The sequence below is a fragment of the Microtus oregoni genome, unplaced genomic scaffold (assembly GCF_018167655.1).
Source record: "Microtus oregoni isolate MIOR12 unplaced genomic scaffold, Mior012 000002F_ref0000024, whole genome shotgun sequence".
In the NCBI taxonomy this organism is placed as follows: domain Eukaryota; kingdom Metazoa; phylum Chordata; class Mammalia; order Rodentia; family Cricetidae; genus Microtus; species Microtus oregoni.
Window position 1 is genome coordinate 77,138,893 of NW_024543061.1, and position 11,336 is coordinate 77,150,228.

Here is an 11,336-nt window from a genome sequence, read left to right on the forward strand (position 1 = left end):
GGGGGGGTAGGGGGCGGGGTGCATACCTTTAAGGCGGGTCTCGGTGACTTCAAGGCCATCCTGGTCTACAAGGAGACTTATATGGAGAGTTCCAGGCCAGTCTGGCTGCAGTGAGATTCTGTCTCAGAGACAAAGTCACAGCTGAAGCCAGAATCCACATTGCCACATCTTATACTATTTGACAGGACAGAGTCAGGTTTTTGAAACTGAAATATTCCTGCCTGTTGATTGGCTGTACCATTCAAAATCGTGAATTAAATGTAGTCTGTGATTTAGTGTTTTAGAGGCCACCTCTACCTTGCCATTCTACTATGTGCTAGTGTGGCTGATGTTTTATGTTGATAATAATGTCATAATCTTGGATGAGCTATAGATCTACATTTTTAAAGAGATTATATGTTGTTTTAGGAAAATTATGTGGATTCTAATTTGTGTATGCATGGGAAGAAAATGACTTGTGTAACCACAGCAGTTTAATAATTGTGAATTCTTTGCCCCCATTCTGAATCATTTCAACACTATTGAGAAATGCAGATCAATTAGCTTGCATGAAAAATAGAAAGAGAGAGTTGTACAAAAACTGTTGTGATCTCTGGAAGCTTGTCCGTGTGATAAGTAGTTGCACCCAAGGTCCTGAGTGGGCCATATCTTTACTATGGCGTGTGTAGACAGCTTACAAAAGGCAAACCAGTCCTTTGGAAGAAGTACAGTGGGAAGCTGATATTCATTTCTCTTCCATCAACCAGATGGGTTTTGTTTGTTTTCTGTTTCTGACACAACACAAACAGGGCCAGAATGCAGAGATGCAAAGAAAGAAAATTTGAATAGATCTTTGCCTGCATAGGTGGTGAGATGTTGGGCCAATTCTGTCCCGGGAACAAGCATACAAGAGTAAATCAGTTGCATGTGTTTTCTTGATCACACTCAGAAGTCCAGTCTCCCAAAGGAAAATACGTGTTTTGTAACCTCGACAGAGTGATCCTTTCCAGAAATGACCACAGATAACATCTGGCTGACACATAAAATACGTAGTAAAAATAATCATTTTTAATTGCCTCAAACCTGCTCAGGAGAGAGAGTAGAGCAGTATCCATCTGGTCTGTTCTTATTTAATAGGACAAATGAGGATCAAATGCTTAATGCAATATATGTGAAATATGGTGACCTTTCAATGAACTAAAACTTTTTAAAATGAAAGCAGTTAGAGCAAGGAGAAATCTGTAGGAAAGACAAGCCTAAAATTTGATTTGGAAAAAAAAAATAAGTCTTGGGGCTGGAGAGATGGCTTGACAGTTAAGAACACTTGCTGTTCCTGCAGAGAACCCAGGTTTGATTCCTATCATCCAGATAGTGACTGGCAACCATATGTAACTCCAGTTGCATGGAACCCAATGCCATCTTCTGGCCTCCATGGGCACCAGCTGCACTCATGCACAGATATTGTTGTGTTCGTGTCAGGGGACCTGGTGCGGGAATATTGTCTGTATTCTGCCAATCATGTTTTAAATAAATGCTGATTGGCCAGGCAGGAAGTATATGCGGGAAAACCAGACAGGAAGTAGAAATGATGCAATGAGAACAGAAGAATTCTGGGAAGGAGGAAGTTGATTTCTCCCACTCCTGCCCGGACTCCGAAGAAGCAACATGTGAGCTGCCCTGCTGAGAAAGGTACCAAACCATGTGGTTAGCATAGATAAGAACAATGGGTTAATAGAAGCTACAAGAGCTAATAAGTAGCCTGACCTAATGGGCCAATCAGCTTTATAACTTATAGAGATCTCTGTGTGATTTTCTTTGGGGCTTGCTGGCTGTGGGATACCGCGAGGGACAGAAACCCCAATAAGCAGAACCCCTCATTGTTACAGGGACCCACATAGACCACCACAGAATCAGTATCCAATGCAAAACCCACGTGGGTTTATTGATTACAAGCTAGCTAACATGGGCCATAATCCCACAGCAAGTGTGGGAGATCGGCCCAGAGGCTTCAGGGTAAGGAGATTTTAAAGGGAAAACCACATGGCAGGGTGGCACAGGTCCTGGTGTGTCAGGACTGGATAGAAGTATACCGCTTTTGAATTCATTGGATGGGATATAGGGGAATTTCAAAACAGCCAACACAGTGGTTAATCAGGTACCTACAGTGACGTTCGAAGCAAGCAGATGTTTTTGGACACCATGGTGGGTCAATGTGTCCAGGGCTGGCACAGTTTCTTAGGAATATTTATGACTTTGCTGGGCCACATTCACCCCCTAGTTAGATACTGTCTAAAAATGGAGTTCTGTCTCAAGACAGAGTTTGTTCTGCTCCTTCAGTATACATTAAGCAAAACATCCTTACAGATGAAATTTAGCACAAACAAGTAAAAAAACATTAGTTTTGTGGTATTTTTTTTCTGGAGGAAACTTGAGAAATGCTTTCACTTCATTAGAGCAAGAATATGATGCTGTAGTAAAATAATGTTATACATTCCTCCCGTGATTGGCAGGAACGAGAAAGAACTTGAAAAACTGACTATAGGTAAAGGAATTGGCTGTTTAACCTAGTTAGCAGCATGTTTGCCTAGCAAGTGTAAAACCCTTGATTCAGTTCCCAGCACCTCATACACTGGGAAGTGCTGTGGGACAACGGTCTTGTACCCTGTAAATATTTGTCTCTTGTGCTTGTTTAATAAAACGCTGATTGGCCAGTAGCCAGGCAGGAAGTATAGGAAGGACGACCAGGCAGGGCAATGAGAACAGGAAGACTTGGGGAAGAGGAAAGGCACAGTCTACAGTTGTCACCCAGATGCAAAGGAAGGAAGATGTGACTGGATATGACTGTCTCACTGATAGAAGGTACTAATCCACATGGTTAACATAGACAAGAATTATGGGTTAATGTAATGTATAAGAGTTAATAAGTCGGTGAAGATCTTCTCCCAGTCAGTAGGTTGCCTTTTTGTCTTAGTGACAGTATCCTTTGCTTCACAGAAGCTTCTCAGTTTTAGTAGGTCCCATTTATTCAATGTTGCCCTTAATGTCTGTGCTGCTGGGGTTACACATAGGAAGCGATCTGTGCCCATCTGTTGTAGGGTACTTCCCACTTTCTCTTCTATCAGGTTCAATGTGTTCTGACTGATAGTGAGGTCTTTAATCCATTTGGACTTGAGTTTTGTGCATGGTAATAGATATGGGTCTATTTTCATTCTTCTACAGGTTGACATCCAGTTATGCCAGCACCATTTGTTGAAGATGCTTTCTTTCTTCCATTGTATACTTTTAGCTCCTTTATCGAAAATGAGGTGTTCATAGGTTTGTGGGTTAAAATTCGGGTCTTCTATACGATTCCATTGGTCGACTTCTCTGTTTTTATGTCAGTACCACACTGTTTTCATCACTACACTCTTGGGAATATACCCAAGAGATGCCCTATCATATGACAAGAGCATTTGTTCAACTATGTTCATAGCAGTATTATTTGTAATAGCCAGAACCTGGAAACAACCTAGATGCCTTTCAATGGAAGAATGGATGAAGAAAGTGTGGAATATATACACATTAGAGTACTACGCTGCGGTAAAAAACAATGACTTCTCGAATTTTGCATGCAAATGGATGGAAATAGAAAACACTATCCTGAGTGAGGTAACCCAGACCCAAAAAGATGAACATGGGATGTACTCACTCATAATTGGTTTCTAGCCATAAATAAGGGTCACGGAGTCTACAATTGGTGAACCTAAAGAAGCTAAGTAAGAAGAACCTTCATCTGGTGATGGATGGAGATAGAGACAGAGACCCACACTGGAGCACTGGACTGAGCTCCCAAGGTCCCAATGAGGAGCAGAAGGAGGGAGAACATGAGCAAAGAAGTCGGGACCACGAGGGGTGCACCCACCCACTGAGACAGTGGAGCTGATCTATTGGGAGCTCACCAAGGCAAGCTGGACTGTGACTGAAAAAGCATGGGATAAAACCGGACTCTCTGAACATGGCAAACAATGAGGTGAGGGCTGATAAGAAGCCAAGGACAATGGCACAGGGTTTTGATCCTACTTAATGTGCTGGGTTTGTGGGAGCCTAGCCAGTTTGGATGTTCATCCATCCTAGATGGATGGAGGGGGGAGGACCTAGGTCTTACCACAGGGCAGGGAACCCTGACTGCTCTTTGGACTGGAGAGGGAGGGGGAGAGGAGTAGGGGGAGGGGGAGAAGGGTAGGAGGAGGGGGAGAAGGGTGGGAGGAGGGGGAGGGAAATGGGAGGCTGGGAGGAGGCGGAAACTTGTTTTTTTTTTCCTTTTCTCAATAAAAAAAAGACAAAGAAAAAAAAAAGAGTTAATAAGTCCAAAACCACATAGAAACCCTGTCTCGAGAAACAAAAAAAAAAAAAAAAAAGAGGGCTGGAGGCTCCACCTAAAGAGTTTGCAGTTCACGACCAGAAACTGAGAACTTGCCAAGAGAAGCAGACAGTGATCCTGGAGCCACGCTAAGAACCACTGGCCTAGGAGAGCTTGCCCTCAACTCTAAGATCCCAAAGTAGTGAGCGCATCTTTGAACCACTCATACCCACTGGCTGCGGGCTTTATTTCCCAACTCCAGCAGTAATGTGTATATTACCCTGTTCTTCCTAGCTAAGACTAGGAGAAGGAACAATGCTGGTGACATCATCCCTTAATCCCTCCCAGTAGGCAATGAACTTGGTTCCACTTTGGGCGTTGAAAGCAAGCATTGGAGCCTAGAATAAACGCTTTAGACACGTTTCGAATCATTGTCCTTGAAATCTCCAAGGAATTCCAGCATGCCAGCATAGTGAGATTCAGCTGCTTCTTTCTCCCAATTTGGAATGCTTTAGCTTTTGATGATTCAAGTGTAGTCAAGTGCTTAAAGCTGAGCTTTGTTCTAACAGACACCATTCTTTAACTTACATACGGGATAGCTAACACACTCTTGGGGCAGCATGCATCACAGGCAGTTGGCTCTTTGTTCAAAGGTTCTGGGTAGGGAACCCCCCAGAGCTTATGGAGATATTAGGTGCTTAGCGTGCTCACCAGTTGAGAGTTTCTCATTTGTCTCTTGCTCTTTAAGCATGTGCTCTGTCAGTCCTGTGCACAGCTGTGAACGGTTCCCAATCCTGAACCGCAGAATTCTACCCTAGTGCACATGCGGAAAGGGAGCTTCACGTTTGCTGAGCATTGTAAAGAATGTGGGGCATGTAGGCAGACAGCTAAAAACAGTGTTCCAACCACTCCTAACTGCAGGGCTTGCCTTGAGCACTTGACCCTAGAACTTCTGCCATGGTTACCAAAGATGGCTTTCTCATATTGTTCTCTTTGGTACCAAGTTTCTGGGTAATCAGTCCAATGGTTAGGGATTGAATCACCTGCCTGTATCCCGGCAACCCAGGAGGCGCATCCTGGCTGCCATTCTCAGGATGACACATATCCTCTTTCTGATATTGATTGACAGTGGTGCTGGGCAGAGGCTCGTGCTTTTGGTAGTCAAGAGCTAGTGTCATGCAATTGCATGGGGGTTTGCTGAAGTGGTGCTCTTAAAGCTGCCTGTCGCTCATCTCGGCTCTAAGCAGTAAGTTCTGAGAAGTCAGTGGAATTCTTTTTAAGGGGACTTTTATCAGTGATGTTTACATTTTTATTTTTTTACACAACTCTCTGTTGGCTTTCTGACCAAGAGTAACAGTTTTTTCTGCAATTCCCCCTTCCCTCTGTTCCTCTTAAACTCACTGGACTGTCGGTCGCTCTGTAGGTTTTATGTTAAGTTCATTAGGTTTGGTAGTGATCTCCAGCTACACTTCCTGACTTCTTCATATCAGTGATGCCATTATCATCTGTCCTGCCGGGTGATGTTTGAGTTGGCATATCCAGCCATTGCCCTGTCTTCTTTCCCTCCAAACCTTTGCTATCATGTTTCTGTATTATTAGTATGCCATTTAAAGATGGTTTATCACTACTGCGATGATGATGATGATGTGAGAATGTGTGAGCACGGTGCGGGAGTGTTCAGGAGTACCATGGTGCACATTTGGAGGCCAGAGGACAGGTTTTGAGGGTAGACTCTCAGCCAGGCGGTGGTGGCGCACGCCTTTAATCCCAGCACTTGGGATGCTGAGGCAGGTGGATCTCTGCCGGGTCGAGAAAAAGGAAAAGAAGAAAGAGTATGCTTCCTCCACCATGAGAACTCAGGTCACCAGGCTTTTAGCACACGCATTTTCACCTGGCGAGCCATCTTGCTTTTAATGTTTACACTCTGTCCTGCGATCATAATTCCCATAATTGCTTGTTCTATGTCCTAAAGTTCAGTAGAGTCCCCAATATTCAACTCTGCATTGCATTGCACTCTGATTTTCAAGGTTTCCTCAGGAAGGGCTCAGCCACCACATGTTCTCGGTGTCTGCCTCTGTACTCGAGTGACCATTCCGTAGTGTCCACTGCTGCATAGTTTCCATGACTACTTCCTGCCATCCCTCCAATGCCTTCTAATGTTCAGAACTGCTGCAGAGAGAACGCTCAGACCTAAGCTTGGTACCTTGGCTAGAAACTAGTTTTCCTCTATGTTTTCAGTAAAACCTGATTCAGGGTTGGGTGTTTTGTGTCATTTTTGGTTGGGATTCAGTGATCTGCATTCTGAAAATCACTTTGAAGTATATACTTAACTTTCCTATTGTATTCTTTTTAACCTCTTAGGGATGCTAAGTGTGGTGGATATGTAAGTCTTTTAAAAGAAGTGTGTGTGTGTGTGTGTGTGTGTGTGTGTGTGTGTGTGTGTGATGTTCTGGTACCTATGAAGGCCAGAAGAGGCCATCCATCAGATCCCCTGGGTGGTTGCTGGGAACTGAACTTGGTTTTTCTGTAGTATCATTACAGGCTCTGAACCACCAAGCCATCTCTCAGCCCATTCAAGTGTTTCTAGTCTCTCCCCTTTGCTATTCACCCCAGTTCTTTTGGATGATTGGGCATTTTGGGGGTATTATGCTCTTCTCATTCCTGTCATTCTTGTTTCCTGTGTTTATCACGGCCTGTTTGTTGCTGGTTTAATGCTTGTTCCCTGGTATCTACCAGATTGTGTTTCATTTCCTGATGTTCCGCTATAGCTTTCTTTGACCCTTGTATACATGCTATGAGCTCTTGCTTGTTAGGTAAGGTAGCTTGATTTGGGTTTTTGTTTGTGAGGTCATGTCAATATGTTTGATTTATAATTTTATCTTCTCTATGAAGATGCCCTTTCTGATGATGGTTCTTCTCACCTTCTTTTTGTTTCTTATTTGATTTTCTTGTAGTGGCATTGCATAGAAGCCCATTTTTGACATTTCTTTCGAGCCGCAGGCTAGAAGTTTTTGTATGGGGTGCTTCTCATTCTAGTGGAAATTCTTGTGTTCAGACACTCTCCTTTTGACACACATGATGTGGTTTTCTGCATTTCTTGTACCTTATCTGTACCCAGCTGCCAAAGAGCAGCTCATGACCACGTACCAACCCATCCTCAATGACTTAACTGTCCCCAGCTGCCAGAGAGCAGCCTCTGACCACTTACCAATCCATCCTCATGACTGGCTGTCTCCTGCATGCACAGCTTGCTAGATGACTTTTCTTGTAGAGTCCCCGCTCTCCTAGGGTGCCAGACAGATACAGGAAAACTCTCGGCTGCCAGCCCTCATAGGCCTATCCAAAGCAGAGCTGGCTCATTGTCACAGTTCATGTCACCTGCATTGATGTGCTGTCTTTCAGGCCAAGGAGTTAGAAATTGTGTGCTACACTGGAGAGGGAGAGGGACTGTGTGTGCAATGAATAAGATTCCAGTTCTCTCTGGGACAGGGGAAGCAACAGCAACTCTGAAGCCAAGGCTGCTAAGAAATGGGGCGGAAGCTGCGAGCCTGAGGCATCTGTTTATTCAGTATCTCACCATCAGATAAAGCTTATCTTTCTCACTGAAATGTGGAGGGGAATAAGAAATACAATGGATCCTAGCAAGTGCATGGTATGTAGGAACGGTTTGATAAATTTCTCCTGACCACCATAATGCCACAAAAAGCATAGGCTTTTAGCAATAAAAAATGTCTTTTATAAAAATAGATTTTGAGCTTGTTGTGTATGTGTGTGTGCTTGTGTGTAGCAAGGAAAGAGAGAGAGAGAGAGAGAGAGAGAGAGAGAGAGAGAGCAGATGGAAGTGCAGGAGTGACTGCTTTAGGGGATCGATACTTCCACTGTGGGTCCCAGGGATCAAACGCAAGCTATCTGGTTTGTCCAGCAAATCCCTGGTACTTTGCTGGCCTATGGACCTAACTTCTCTCTCTGTCTCTCTTTTGCCAAAGTGTGTGTGTGTGTGTATTGTGTACACAGATATATGTGTGAGCAAGTGTATGTGTGTTTACACAGGTGTATGTGTGCTGGAGTGTGTATGTGTGTATTGTGTACACAGATGTGTGTGTGTGTGTGTGTGTGTGTGTGTACAGGTGGACATATGCAGGTGAAGGCCCAAGTTTGACTTGGAGTGTCTTCCTCAATCATTCTCTACTTTATTTACTTATTTATTTAGAGTCTGGCTCTTTACACTAACCCTGGAGTTCAGTGATTTGATTTGACTGGTCCTAAACCCCAGGTATCTTCCCACCCCAGGCTCAGCCAGTGCTGGGATTACAGGCTTAGGGCACTGCTATGCTTGGCTTTTTTTTTTTTAAACAACAGCAACCACAAGAACAAAAAACAAAACCAAAAGAGCAGACCTTCTGGGGATTGAACCCTCGGCTTCAAGCTTGCACTACAGCAGCTTACCAGCACTCAAATCCAATTTCTTTGTATTGTGCACGGGCTCCTTCTCCTCAGGCTCCACCTGCGGGGCCTCCTTTAAGCTCATATGTCAGCTAAGCAATATCAGAAAGGAAGGTTCCAAGTCAAAAGACATTTCTCATGTCTAACACTGGGGCAACTTGTTTCTCTGATTCTTCTTATCATTCTTATAATACAATCATTGGCTTGTGTCTTCCTGATTCTGTCCTTTAGTGGGCAGGTTATAGTGCCACAGGAGACAGGATGAGGTAGCATCTGGCTCACAGGGGTAGTCTTCCTCAGCCTGATGGACAGATCTCTAAACCGGAAGCTTGCAAATCTGGGATTCTGCAGTCCTGACAGTAAGAACTCTCTCTTCGTGTGCATGCTTAGGCATGTGCCTAGAATGGATATAGCTACATAGGAGGTCAGGCTTCAAATGGGGCAGTCACAGAATAAGAAAATCGGAGCCGGTAGCAAGCAAGGGAAGCAGGATGGGGCAAGCCCATGGTCCAGGTGCTTTGTGCATTCTACCTTCATGGAGACACATTTGATCCAGGCCTGTGAAGGGCCGGCTCTAAGCAGCTGTTCTTCTGTTTGTGGGCTTTATTGCCCATTCATTGTGGGTCTCTGGAGTCTGTTGTATTTGCATTCTGAAGGGGAGATGGGAGAAATGGTCCACTTTACCAATGCCTCTTTTTCCTAATTTGCTGATCTTGCTGGGTGAATTGTACATGTCTAGAAAAATTGTTTTGAAAAACAATTTTATTCATTAAAGTTATTTATTCAGATAAACCAATAAAAGCATTCCTCTCTCTCTCCCTGTCCCTCCCCTCTCCTTCTCTCTTCCTCTCTCTCTCTCTCTCTCTCTCTCTCTCTATTTCCCTCTCTCGATGTTGATTCTACACTTTGAGTGACAGCAAAAGTAATTGTATGTTTGAAATCTTTGAAATATGTTTTAATGCTTTTGGAATGAATTAAGAGCAAAAGTGCAAAATTCAGTCCGTTCCATGACTGTGAGTTAGTTTTACTTTCCAAGCTTATGGAACTCCAAAATATGTTATTAGATTCTGTCTTTTAAACTGCAGTCAGCATCTATCTGGTGGACTGATTATAGCATTTGACACACCTGTAGCAAGGTTTTGCAAAGACAAGATATTACAGTTGTGTAAATGTTTTATTCAAGCTTTAGAAATTGGTTGAGTATTTGGGAGATATAATATACAGAAATCATACAACCTTGGTCTTATAATAAAATTTCGACTGGTAAATTCAAGACGTATATGCTTGGCATTCATACTACAAATTGCCTTTCCAGTTGAGCATGGTGACTCCCGCTCTTAATCCTAGAGTTTAGTAAGATGAGGCAGGGGGATGGCAAATTTGAGGCCAGCTTGGCCTGCTTGTCTCAAAAAATGGGGAGGGTACCTTTCCAGTTTGAAAACCTTTTTGTTTAGATGAAACAGTATTTAACAGGTTTGCCTGTGGTCTGCAAAATTCACGCCTATCAGCAGCATCTATCTCATTCTGACCACCTTTTAGATGTGTATTTCCAGTTTACTGGGGCCTGTATTTGCTCAGTAGCAAATGATAATTTATTGTTCATGTAGTGTATCATGAGTGCTGTTGCCAGGGGTTCATCTGTGTGAGCTATTTGGTACTACAGCAAACCTGTGAAGTCCGTGGATTATGACCCTTCACCTCACTGATGAGTTAATGGATGGAGACTTGGAGAAGGTAAAGTGTCCCCAGGCCATAGGCAGAGCTGGGATTTGAGGCCAGTGGCAGTGAGGTGGCATATGTGTCCTTTACTGTGGCAAGTGGGCACTGTATCATAGTTCCAAGACTTTCAGAAGGCAAGAGCCACATCCCCAAACCAGTCACTCTAATCCATGGTTTGACGTGGAGATGGGAGAAATAGTGCCTGGGAGGTCTGTAATGAACCACACACGGAGGGACAAAACAGAGGCCTCCTTTGGGCTAAACGTCACATGAGATTTTATTCTACCACTGCTCTTAGGACCTAGACTTTGGCCCATATTATCTCCAAATCCTTATACAATGAACTGTGATACTGCAGGCTCCTACTATCAAGTTAGAGATGTAAAACACAAACACACAAAGCATGTATCCAATAGTAAAACAACTAAGAGGATAGAATGGATTCACTGGGGTTGAGGATCTGTAGCACGATCAATAAGAACTCAGAGACAGATATTGGGGTTCAACCTGAAGACCAGAAAAGCAAAGCAGCCAGCCACTGGCTTTTACTTCTACCTTAGTTTTAAATGGCAATTCTGCTTTTAGGAATCTCAGAATGAGACTGAACCTGAATCCTGTCTCTTCCTGTTTTATATTCCCCTCTAGTGCTGGGATTAAAGTGTGCACCACTACTGCCTGATTTTTATGGCAAACTAGTGTGGTTACTGGGATGAAAGGTGTGTGTCACCACTGCCTGGTTTGTAAGGCTAACCAGAGCAGCTGTTTACTCTCTGAACTTCAGGCAAGCTTTCTGTATTAAAATACAAATGAAATCTCACCACAGTGATCCTCAGTGGCATTGGTCTGACTGGATCCT